Genomic DNA, 12,806 nt, shown 5'->3' on the forward strand with positions numbered 1-12,806 from the left:
AAGCCCTCGGGGCCTGACGGCCGCGGCTGACAAATGAGGAGCGTAGCTTCTTCTGAGGGGGGCGGGGCAACAGGAAGCCCTGGCTCGGTCCAGCAGAGGAGGGGAGAGGAGAGGCCACTTATATCTGATCCGGCTCCTCTCCCCTGGTTGCTTATTATGGCTCCGGTTCATAAAATGCCTTCCAACTTTTCTATTTTTTTTTTCTTTTGTCTGGCCCAATGAGCTGCATGACAAACGGCTCTTTGCACCTTAAGCTGGATCCAATAAGGTCCCAAATTGGTACTTGGAAGTGTGTGTGTGTGTGTGTGTGTGTGTGTGTACTTGTTGCGAGGGACTGAGACAGATGCGACTGAAGGGAGCTCTTGAGAGCCGACGTAAATCACATTTTGCATTTGGAACGGCGAGGAAGAGGAGGTAGAGGAGGAAGAGGAGGAGGAGGAGTGTTGGGGGAGGGGAGGGGAGGATGTCGGCAGCCGGGGAGAGGAGATTCTATTTGAAGCCGCTGTATCCACCGAGAGGCTTCGACGCATATTGTTAGAGGTCCGGCGAAACGGGGGGAGAGAGCGGCAAGAAAAGACACATTAAGCGGAACGTCTCGGCCAAGAAAGGGGAATAATGTAGGATCCTTTCAAAGCCTCTGAAAAATGAGTGCCCTTCAAGACATCCTCATTCCCCCCATTATGTGTGCACACTGTGACCAGACCCGGACCTGAACTCTGCCGCTCTGCTCCGCTGCAGCGTGAGACTGAACAAAATAATTCAATAAATACATTTATATCCTCACCAGATGGGAGGGATGCGGCGCATCAAACTGGACAAAAGATTTCGACCCGGGACTCGGGACGATATTAATATCCCAGAGTTCGACAATGGTGATATTTTTCAGTTCATACATTTCACAACACGCCGTCAGACGTTCAGTGCAGAGGACGAGCGTTCCAAACAGGCTGTGAAGCGGCAGCCTTTTCCTTTTTTTTTTTTTTTTTAACACTTGATTGTTTGTTTGGGCTCTAAATGTCACAAAGAATCAGTTTTAAACAGTGTTAACTATTGATTAGCGCCAGTGGAAATGTTGTTTATTCCCACTTTCTGGCTATGAGTTCCACATTGTTCTGCTTGGCCTCAGACAAACAAACAAACAAACAAACAAACTGACGCTAAATGCAGACGAAGCCCTGAAAGCTGTTATTCCTCTCCGTCCTCTTCTTCTTCCTCCTGGTCCTGATCTTCAACCGTCTCCCTCCACTTCCAGTGATATATCACTGCTGCTGTTGCCAGTGGAGCTCGTGGTGCCGGTGTTGCCCTCTCAATTTGTTTCACAGAGGCCGATTTGCAAATCCCTGCTTGGTTTGATGTTTGCACATGTTATTGATTCATGCCTGCGGTGGTACATAATCAGACTTGATATAATTTTGCCCTTGATGCACATTGGACTTTGTTTATCAAAGCAGAGCTGTTTAATTGCTCTCTGCGCTCGAAGCCGTCTGCGCGTCCCGTCACCATCGCTGCTTCGTCTGGAAACTGAATTGAGGAAAGTTTGTTTGGTCTAATTAGAATTAAATTCTGGGACTATTTTCCTTGGAAACAAAGCTGCAGTATCGACAGCGACTGCAACAAGGTCTCAGTGCAACACAGTTGACTTTTTTTAATGACTTGTGGGGCTAAATTGTCAGGCGTTGCAGTCGCTGCCTACTTGAAATAGGCTGTTTGACAAATGTTGTTTTCCAGCTCAGACTTTCGCAGCTCAGTTGATCCAACTTGGTCTGATTAATTCCCGCAGTTCAACTCGTTTCTTTTCCATTTTATGTTTTATGCTTTTTCTCTTATTTCCCGCCGGCATTCAAAGTCAAGCCGAGTCTGATTAGAAATCAAAACCGTCTGGGACGCCTTCATGCTTGAAGTCTCCATTGAAACGATCAAGGTCGCAGAGTGTGAAGTGCAAGTTTGAGCTGGAGCGCCGCAGCACATGTGTTTTCCTCCAGCTTACATGGGGCTAATTGGAGATGTGCTGACATACACACAGTGTGTTCATGAAGGAAAAGCTTTTTTCTCTTTTCATTTTCTCTCTTGCTCTGACACTTGCTCTTGCAAAAAAAATGTTTTTCAGATGAAAGTTTCCCCCTTCGAGGGAGGATAAAGGTCTAAAACTTTGGACTTCTGCGCCGTCCAATCCGATCTCACTCACTCACACCAAGACCGGAGGATTCCGTGTCCAGCACCTGCTGCTGTCACTGTCGGTTTTTAAACTTGTTGTTTACCCCCTCTCTCTCTCTCTATCCCTCTCTCTCTGGGAGCCGGTGTCACACATGGCCGAGCATCCTCGGGGAATTTCAGCCAGCACAAAGATTCCCAGTGTGGCAGGTCGGAGCCTCTTAAAGGTGTATCGCCAGACCAACGTGAAGGCAGATGGGGATGTAAAGAAAATATCCATTTCAAATAATTCCGACCCGGCAGACGAAGACAAAGGGTGAAAGTCTCATCAAAGCAGACGGGTAATTAAAATGGGGCGAGATAATCAGAATTAAAATCTCTGCTGTTCATTATTCTGTTCAGTGAAACATCCACATCAGAGGAATGATCTCCCGGAACGTCGGCAGGGTGCGTTTCCACCTCCGATGTTTTGTAACGGCTCGTCGGCACGTCGTTAAGAGCTGCAAAAACACCCAATTAAAACCGAGAATCTTCCTAATGGCAAGGAACTCCTATTTCCCGCCTTTTCCTCGCACGCGACGACCTCGGCGCTGGGAAATGGAGGGAACAACAATTTTTTGGCGCATTTTTTTCTGCCTTGTAAAAACAATGACATCATTATTATAAAGGTAAAATCTGAATAACTACGGTAAATGGGAAGGTTTGAGGCTGCAGGGAGCGTTGAAGCCTCGACGTTCTGCTGTGAGAGCCGACATCGGGCAGCTCTCTGCCCTGATGTTTCCCCTGCTGCTCATTAAGTGGACAGAATGTGTCTGCGCCGCGCCGCAGCGTCCAATCAAGAGCAAATGTCACGTTAACTCCGAGGAAACTTCCAGTGGCGGCGCTCGCCAGCGTCACCACAGTCGTGACTGCGACACTTTGCTGCTGACGTCAGAGGGACTGTTGGCGCGCGGCTCCGGACGAACGTCAGGAACGTTTAAAGGTCGAGTGGGTAAAAATTGGCCGGATTTATGATTTTTATATTGGTAAACCCCAATACACTGCCCATTAATTCATTAATACAAGTGTATACTACGGTTCTCATATATATATATAACAATGTACATAAAGCCATTAAGGGTCTTGCTCCTAGTTAGCTGCCATCTTGCCATTTTTGAAGGAAGCCCATCTAACAGTGAACACATCGGACCTTCAAAAAAACAAGTGATTAAAATGTGAGGGAAGAAGAGGGAAACAGACGCAGCAGCAGCAGGTGGAGGGAAGATTTCACGAGTTACCGTGTGGCGGCCAAGTTGGAATTATTTCTTGTTGAGGTTTTTTTTCATAAAGTTTTGGAAACATTTGGGGGAGATGCGAAAAGCGGAAGCGGTTCATTGGCCACGCCAGTCGATTTTCCTGCAAACCTGTTTCAAACAGTTTCTTCTCACTTTCTTCCGTTTCCAGACAGAGAAAATGTTCACGCTCTCCTTCACGCGTCCTGCTCCGTCACTGAACTCTCCACCGTCTTACAACCGTCGACAGTGTTTTACACACTTATGGCACCAAGATTTCAGTCCGTCCGCCCGTGAGGTCCGTGTGTGTGAAAACCCCTGGATGTGCTCTTATCACACTTTGAATTTCAAGGGGTGGAATATAAAAACAGAAAAAAATGATTTTCAGTCAGTGGTTCTTTTTTTGAGACAACGTTGCTCTTGGATATATTTGCTCAAGTTCTATTTCTCCTACAATTTCCACCCATTTGAACCAGTAGTGCCTATTTTTCCCCCACTGAAATCTAAGCATCAAAGGAGGTTGTGATGCCTTGAAACCATGAAACGTTCAGTGGAAATCCAACCACAGGTCACAGCTGCGTAAGACACTCGTTCCTCCTTGTGATTGCTCAGTTGCGTTTCTCCCTCCCGCCCTGATTGAAACCCTTTCTGTTCACACTGTGCTGCCGACCGGAGCAGTTTGGAACGGAAGTGGTCTGAACGTGGTCACCAGTCTCTCTGGAAGACAAAAACTCTCTCTGGAGTGGAAACTGGCTGAAAGCTGGAACTGCACAACAACTACAAACAAAACAAAACAAAAAAAAACGCACACAGCACAGCAACAACCCAGGACTCTTGATGCTAAAATGAAGTGTTGTGTAATAGTCTATTTGTTAGCGAGGCCCAGCCGAGGGTACAAACCGCTTCATGCCGCGTGTTGTTTTCCCTGGTGAAGGTACAAAACGTTTCAAGTGGCTGCAATCTTCTCCGCACAGTGAGCGCAACAATGTGCACGTGCCTGTATCGAGCTAATGACGGTCATTTTCTCAGCGACTGCTGCATAATTTGTACAGAAGTGAGGGTAGCCCACAAGCAAGAAAAAAAAAACCTCACACGCTGTGTGTGTGTGTGTGCGTGCACAGTTGCCTCAATTACCGGCTTTTGTCCAGGTGTTTAAAATTTGTCCTTGAGAGCCAAATCCAGACGCGCCTGATGGAAACTGATCCGAGGGCTTTAAACAAATAGTTAGCAGATAAATTGTCCCGACTTCGGTAATCCCCACATTTCCCATTTAGGCATCATCGACAAATATCACCAGACAGTGGCGCCGCTTCCAGTCAACCCTGAATGAATGTAAATGTTACAGAGCTGACACTGGATTATTGGCTGACATGAGACATATTCTAAGCAACTATTGTTGTTGTTGTCATCGTCAGTAGCAGTAGTAATAGTGTTATGAGGTTGTGGATTCTTTTTTTGGGATGCCACACTGATGTGACGACAGAAGTTGCATTTCTTTTCGTAAAATAAGAAACGATATTTCGATAAATCTTGACAAAGTACAACTGCAATGTGCAGGTGTTTCCATTGAATGGTGTGAAGCGCATAAGCCGTAATTCATGCAAAGTCTCGTCCTGCGAGATTTTATGAGAATTACGTTTGCTTTTGTTTGTTTACGTTTGTTCTCCTCCTCCATCCAAACATAATGCATCATTTTCACTTGAAGTGAACTGGTCATGTGACCCCGTATGTCACGTCGGAAAGTCTTTCCATGAGAATTTTGCGATATACCTCTATATCAGTACGTCTGAAAAACCACCTCATGAGAGCGTCAAAACCTTTTAGCCAGAGTTGAGAGGGTTTTCCAAGTTTAGGTGTTTCCATTACCAGTTTTCTTATTGCGATATTTAGGTTTTGCGCAATTCTAGGGGGTAATGAAACACAGCTAGGGATGCTAGAGATGCAAACTGTTTTTTTCTTTATGGCATTGTGGGCCATTTCTGCACTGCAAATTCAGACAACAAAGAATGCAGTTGAAATGAAGCGCCGTGCATTCCAGGCTTGTTGTGGTCGCGCTGCTTGTAAACATTTATTCCAGGAGGCCGAGGCTGAACTGGCCAGGCTGGTTCAATTCATCACCCCCACGCTGCACCTTCCAGAGCGCCCGAGGCGCAACGCAGCCGCACTTTACCTCCGAGCCAACGGGTCCGAGAGGGAAAAGCGGGCCGAGTGCAAACAATAGCAGTTAGCCGCTAGTTGAACGGAGACGTGACCTCCACCTGGAGGACCTCCAACTGGAGCACCTCCACCAGGAGCACCTCCCCAACAGCAACTGGTATCCTCGCAGAGGCTGACAATGAGCCTGGTGGGCTCAGTGGAAGCAACCAGGATGAAAGGAAGGATGGACAGTGAAGCGAGAGCACCACTTGGATGGGTTTGCTGCAATGAAGTGGAAGGTTGTTTTTTTTTATTGTTTTTCTTGACAATTTAAATAAATACACAAACCCACAAGGGGTGCTTCTAAAATCAACATGTTGGCAGAGCGTAGCCTCCCAGCAGGATTCAGAAGAAGGTTGTTGAGAGTTTATTCCCTGGAGTGCAGCAGAGTTTCTGCCTCTGTCACCCTGCTGCCTGCCGCTGCTCAGCCTGTAAATTCTCCGCTGCCTCGGACGTCATCGCCCAGAATTGGTGGCGCAGCGGGTGGTGTGTGAATCGTCGTTCAGATCGAGCCGCTCACATCTCCCGTGTCACGCAGGTCGAGGCCACTTCCAGACACGACACTGGATGTAAGTCTTTGAGGTTTGAAGTGGATTTGCTTACACGTTGCATTTCAGCGGTGCGACTCACAATGCACTTTACATGTCAGAAGCTTTTCTCCTATTAGGAGGTGAAGGGTTTATTGTGTGCCAAATAGTGGTGGTGCTATTGCAGCGTTTTCAGACACTGGATGGAAATAAATGTAGATGCAACTGGAAAAAAAAACAGAAGACACTGTTCACACTCATTTTTGACCATAATTGTTAGAGACTGAGTTGATACATTATGATAAACATAGAATTATTATTATTATTATTATTTTATAACTGATTGGCTGATTGCTGTTTTTTGTAAGTCTGATATTTTAAGTGAGGGAAATAAACTTCAGCTAGTGGAGAAATTCACTGAAATTTAGTGCATGTGTGTGCGTGCATGCAAGTCATCGTTGGAGCTGCAGCTGCAGCTGCTCGGGCTCTTGTCACTACCCCATCCACCACCATCCTCTGTTCATTTTTTTTTTCTTTAATGCACATCCTTTGAATAAGTAAGAGAAGACCTCTGAAGGGACGAGTCCGAGCCCCAACGCTGCAAATATAGATGGGATATGTGGATTTCACCTTGCGGCCATAATGATAACAAAAAACGTGATGCAATAATAAACCGTTCATTTTGTCAACATCTCCTCCGCGTGTCGCCTCGCAATGAAAACAACGAAAAACAGAGAGTGACCACGGAGGCCGACAAACAAGTATTCCTGATTACCGGCGGCGACAAGCTGTTAGCAGCACGCCGTCAGTGGCAGCCGCGAGTCGCCATGGCAACCCCGGGCCTGGCTGAGCTCCATTCAGTTTGGTTTTTTTTTTGTTGTTGTTGTTTCTTCTCTCCCTACTCGCTCTCTCTCTCTTTATTGGTCTTGAGGAAAGCGCAAACAGAGGGGCAAACAAAGAGGCGCGATGGGAGCCGACGACGCCCGACGCTGCATCCATCCATCACACACACACGCACACACACACGACCAATTAAATCGTAATCGTTGCGCAGAGGCCTTTCAAATAAATCACCTGGCAGATAATTGCGCGGCCCTGCAGCTGTTATGGCCTCTGACATTTCCTTTTATTCTTTAATCTGAGTTTAATGAAAGGCTGCCGCTAAATTCTGCGGCGATAATCGGCTTAATGAGCAATAATGGCTCGGCGGCAGAGTTGACCTGCGCTCCCGACGACGACTCCCACGTGAAAGGGCGACTTCTTGCTGTCGAGGTGAGGTGGAGGTGGAGGAGGTGGAGGTCAGGGAATGGCTTGGAGGGAGGGGGCCTGCAGTCTCCACCCTCCTTGGGGTCCACCGCTGCCACCTACGCCCGACGCCAACCCCCCGCTTCCCGAGAGGAAGCCACCCACTGCACGTCCTCCAGTTACAGCCCCAGCCTGCACCTCCCACCCCCACCCCCACCCACCACCCACCGCCCAACGGACAGAGGGAGCGGAAAGAGAACGGTGATGCTAAAAAGTGGAGGCCTTATTTTTTCTCCACCCCCCACCACCACAGCACACGTCGAACTTTGCCAAGACGGATGCCGAACTTAGACCCCCGCCTGCATTATTGATGTCGAGCACTTAGGGCGGAATAAAGCGGCATTTACTCAACGACTGACGTGCCTGAATTAATCATCGCGCTTCTCTCAAAGGCCTCGGCCGCATCTCTTTCACAGCAAACCTGGCAATTTTCAGATGAATGACAGATGTCTTCAGAGCCAAGAGAAAAGGAAAGAAAAGAGAGGCCACCCGCTCCGCCATTATCTCCTACGTCATCAAAGATTCAGCGGAGGAGCAGCCTTGTATTTTGTTTTCTTTTGTTGCTGCCAAACTGGTTAAAATTATTGCTCGTCTGTGGCCGTAAAAGCGAAGAACGTTATCAGCAGCACACAAAAGCCGTGCAAGGTTTCTTCCACTGGATTCCAGCCGAGGTTCTGACCCCACTTCAGTGACGCAAAGACAAATAAAGAGCCGCTCTCACAGAGAGGTCTGCCGGGGGAGGAAAAAAATGGCGGCGGCTGTTCTTTCATAGCTCAGTGCCAGCACACAATTCCACACACCTTTTGCACCCTTTATTTTGCTGGCAAAAAATTTGATCTTCTTCATTGCGCCTCAGAGGGAAGTCGGCCTCGTCTCCACCTCCAGCGGCGGCATTAGCAGGTTTCAGGAGGATCTATAGCGACGCCTCCCCGTCTGCATGGGAAAAAAATAAAATTAAAAAAAAAAGGTGTCGACTTCACAACGGCGTCAAACAGAGAGGCGGTAAAAACTGAGATGACGAAAACAGTCGCTGAAGAAGAAGAAGAAAAAAAGAAGGGATGGGGGCGAGCAACCACGGGTTAGGTTGAGGTTATAGTATCTTCTTGTCTTCTGAACTCCATTAACTATGTGCACAGGGCAAACTGGAGGTTTGTGGGTAATGCATTGAAGGTTTAGTTATGAAATAAACATGATTTGATATATTTCTGATAGTCTGACGCTCTGACATGACCAGTACTGAGGTACGCAGCGTTGATGCCGCTTGACTTCATGGATGCGTATGAATGGCCGAGGACAAAACTACAACTGGTGCTGAAGGGGGCGCAGCCACCGCGGGGCTGCAGCTGATTCACTCCGGGTTCTTGCTTGCGGCTTTTAGCCTCTTGTTGTTGTTTGTTGTAATTGTAATTTGGCCCCATTGAGGGTGCCGTTAAACATGCTCGACCTCCTAGCCCCCAGGACCCCCCCCCCCCACCCCGAGCCTGGGATCAGCCGCCGCCCCCTCCTCTCCCTGTCGGCTGCGGCCGCAGCAGCTGCCCGCGGGCGGCAACACACCAGCTGGGCGGCAGATGAGGCCGGCGGCGGCGGAGAGGCATCGTCAATAATTGAGAGCAGTAGCTGGGGAGTCGTGCAGTGGAATCGCAGCAGCACGAGTGAGAAGTGCAGCTGCTGTGTGTTTGTCTCATCGCTTCCGAACGGCCCTCTTCTTCTTTTGAAGCAGCCGTTCCCCAGAGGGCATCCACTGGGAGATGGGGGGGGGGGGAGGTTATTAATAGCTCTGGGCTGAATTAGTTGTCAAATTGCTGCTTTAGATATACTTTAGCATTCATGGGCTGCTTTTTTATCCCCCTGCAGCGCCGTCACTCTGGACCCCGGAGACTTGGACTACATCTAATGAATAAAAAATGTATCGACCGGAAACCGCGCTGGTGGCAGTCGTGCTGCATGACGAACGTGTGAAAGTGGAATTTTAGGCAAAGGCAAGGCAAGGCAGCTTTATTTATAGAGCGCATTTCATACACAAGACAATTCGATGTGCTTAACATGCTTAAAAGTTCAACATTTTAAAAGCAATTAAAAAGAGAGGACGGAGTAATCGAAGACAAAGTGCAGAGGAAGAAAAAGACAACTTAAAATGCATTAATAGAGCAGTGATAAAGGAGAATGGAAATAAAGATGATAAAACATAATAAGATGAATAGAAGCATAAGCATAAGAAAAAAAGAAGAGTCTTTAACCTGGATTTAAAAACATTCACACAAGGGGCTGACTTCACTTCTGTTGGCAGTTTATGCTCTTTTGGAGAAGACCTTTACAGTAGTCTAGCCTACTGGAGAGAAAAGCATGGATGAGCTTCTCCTGGCCTGCTTGGCACATGATCATCTGGCCTCAGGATGATGCAGATGCTTCATCTCTTGTCTACATTTACCACAGCCACCATGTTCTCGCTTGTCCATTGGAAATTCAGCACTGCAGGGGTGGAGATGCTGAGGACGTGCGGGGAGCCGCTTTGTTTTGGCGCACACGCAGCACTAGACCACGGCATCTAGTCGCATGCAAATGCTACTCTCCTGGTCAGATCAGAAGCTTCGTCATTCAATCATTTGCGAGGTCGATCAGTCGATTTAGAAAGCGTAGTGAGTCGCATTCAGTCGCTCCTTCCCGTGTTCCCAGTGAGAGAAAGAGAGAGAGCATGGCTGAGGCTAGCAAGCAGTCCCCTTTTTTTTTTTTTTTTTTTTTTTTTCCTCCCTTGTCCGGTCTGGCCATAATGACAAGCACAAGTGTCTCTGAATGTCTGATGGCTGACAGATTTTATTCTCAGAGGTAGATCTTGAGAGTGTGAGCCACGTGGGTGGTTTCAGGAGCTACCTCTTCAGTGGTTTTATTATAATATTCTTGGTGAGATTCTGGCCATGACTGGACTAGCAGTGCCTTTCTGTGTGTGTGTCTACTTTTCTTTTCACCGCTCCTCATCACGCTGAATTATTATGTTTGAAACGGCTGCACAATCACTTATTTTTCCATTCAACGCCTGTGCAAGGGAGCAATTCAAGCACGTAAAGAGGCGAGACTCGAATGTTACGACGGCGACGTGTGGCGGCATTGATGCGTACAACCACCTTTTCAGACGGAAGGGTCATATCTTCCAGTGTGTGCAAAATTGAGAAAGCCAACCTTCTTCCAGACGCGTGTATATATTTTCCTCCCCACTGAGTGACGGGGGTCTCAAGACCAGCGGCGTGCTGTTTGAAGGCAGGAGTCGGGCGCTGAGTGCAGATCTGCACGCTGGGCAGGTGAAAAACAACATTCTCATCATCTTCCCGTCCGTCACGCTGCATGTAAGCGTATCTCATCAGAGACGGCGATTATCCCTCCTGACAGCTGTCCACGGGCAGACAGGGGACGACCCAGTGGCTGACGTGTGACAGCGTCTCCAACCAGCCGAGGACGAGGAAGCCCAGTCTCATCCACCTCTCTCTCTCTCTCTTTCTGTCTGCATCCACAGCAGGAAAGCAGGCCAGCCCTGAAGGTGTGACCAGTGCTGGTGGTGTGTTGGACCCAAGTCAACATTCTTCAAAGCCAGGGAATTAATACTTCAGAGGACGGCGGACGACACAGAGTGAGTTTCTTGTCTCGTTTCTTCCTTGTTGTAACGAAGAAGGAAATCTTGCAGCTTGCGTTCCATTTGGTTTCCAGGAGCCTCCAGCTGCTCTTGCAGCCTCTTGGTTGAGCTTTTCTCCCACTTTTCCATTTTGCATCAGATCTTGTCAGGAGGAGCTCAGGTACTGAGGCCGCGGTTGCTCAGGTGGCAACGGAGATGCTGCAGCTGCAGTGTTTTAACGTTTACGTCCGCCTCCTTGTGTTTCCACGTGGTTTTCTCAGTCCGCTTTGATGAGATTCTGGCAATGAAAAACGCACAAGGACCATCTCAAGGACGGTTTTCAAAGGAACCGTCTCATATCTGCGTTTGAGTCGCAGGTTAAGAAAAGAGACAGACGAAAATTGTGGTTTATGGGTGAGAGGCCTATTATGACTGAATCAGGTGTCGGATCTGAAAACAGGAGCTCTTTAGCAAAATTGAATGAATTCATTTGCAAGCATGTGAACATAAATGAATTGATAAATAAATAAAAAATCAACCAAATCACTGGCAAAAAAGATCTAACCGTAAATTAAAATAACTAATATATATATATTTTTTTTTTTAAAACAAAACACTTCAAATTAACAAGTGAAAAATGACAAATGGTTTCCAAACAAATTCCAATTTTGAAACTAATCTGTCGGCTCCCACTGTCGTTTCTCCAGACAATCAAAACGCAGCGCGGCTCATTTTTATTCACACGGCACCTCTCAAGTCAATAGTGAATCTAGCAGGAGGCCACCCCCACTTTTCAACCTCCCCTTCTACCTCCCCCCTGCCTCCTCTTCCGCCCAATGGATGTTCAATTTTCAGCAGGAAGTCTGGTCTGAAGAATTAGGTGGAGGACAGAGGCAAAATGATCTGACAGATCCACTTACCTCGGCTGTCCGCGACTCTCCCGGTCCAGGATATTATTAGAGGCTGATATATGTGCAGCCATAGAGCAGGAGGGGGCTGCCAGAGTGGGGGACGGCAGGCAGTGGAAGAGCCAACCGTGCTGATGCCAAAGCCAAAGAAATCATTCCGAGGTGTGGAGAGCTGCAGGTGCTGCTGAGAGAGTGCGGAGGGCCGGGCGGCGCTGTGGTTTCCTCGTTAGGAGGGAAGAAAAGCGGGATTTCTCACTGCAGAGCTGCGGCTGAGATAAAAATTCACCGAGCCCCAGAATCCCACGGTGCTTCCATTCCTAAAACATCGAGACGTGTGACCCGGTGTGAGGCGACACTGTAGCGGTGACGGTTTGTTTTCTTCAGAAAGAGGTCAGGAAGTCACGTTGGCAACCATCAACGAGAGAGCTCGGAAAGGGTCGACTCATCCAGCGAGGTTTAGGAAAGACTGAAGAAAAAAAACAGGCTTTTGATTGGATCAACAGAATTGTAAATGCACTTAAATTGAATGTTACATGACCTTAAGAAGAGATGGTGCTCGGCTGTTTTCAAGTTATCGTGTTCTGCATGAAAAAAAAAAAAAAAAAAGGATTTTATTGATTCAGTGGTAGCGACTGAGAAAGAAGTTGTCAACAACTCATATTTTCAACTTCTTTTTCAAAACAATATTTTTCACCCTGATGTGGAGCGGAGCAGCCTCGCTTGATCAAATCATCGGGGGGGAAGAAAATCTTTTATAGATCCCTCGAAGAAAAATAAAGAGAGGCTTATTTAGCCCTTTGTTTGCAGGCTCCTGCTAAAACAGACACATTGATTTTTTTTTTGGGAG

General features: G+C 47.6%; 1 protein-coding gene across 4 annotated transcripts in view; it reads left to right on the forward strand.

The window, feature by feature from the left end:
* Positions 1–12,806, forward strand: part of b3gat1a (beta-1,3-glucuronyltransferase 1 (glucuronosyltransferase P) a) — a 59,169-nt gene that overhangs the window by 18,699 nt on the left and 27,664 nt on the right. For 3 of the 4 annotated variants that reach the window (XM_076049791.1, XM_076049789.1, XM_076049792.1), the window contains exon 2: positions 10,956–11,069. The gene's annotated coding sequence lies outside the window, so the exon portion shown is untranslated. The remainder of the gene's footprint in view (positions 1–10,955; positions 11,070–12,806) is intronic. The other variant, XM_076049790.1, reaches the window with a different exon arrangement.

Source organism: Nelusetta ayraudi, unplaced genomic scaffold (assembly GCF_046127955.1).
Source record: "Nelusetta ayraudi isolate G7.1 ecotype Tasmania unplaced genomic scaffold, CSIRO-AGI_Nayr_v1 ptg000120l, whole genome shotgun sequence".
Taxonomy (NCBI): domain Eukaryota; kingdom Metazoa; phylum Chordata; class Actinopteri; order Tetraodontiformes; family Monacanthidae; genus Nelusetta; species Nelusetta ayraudi.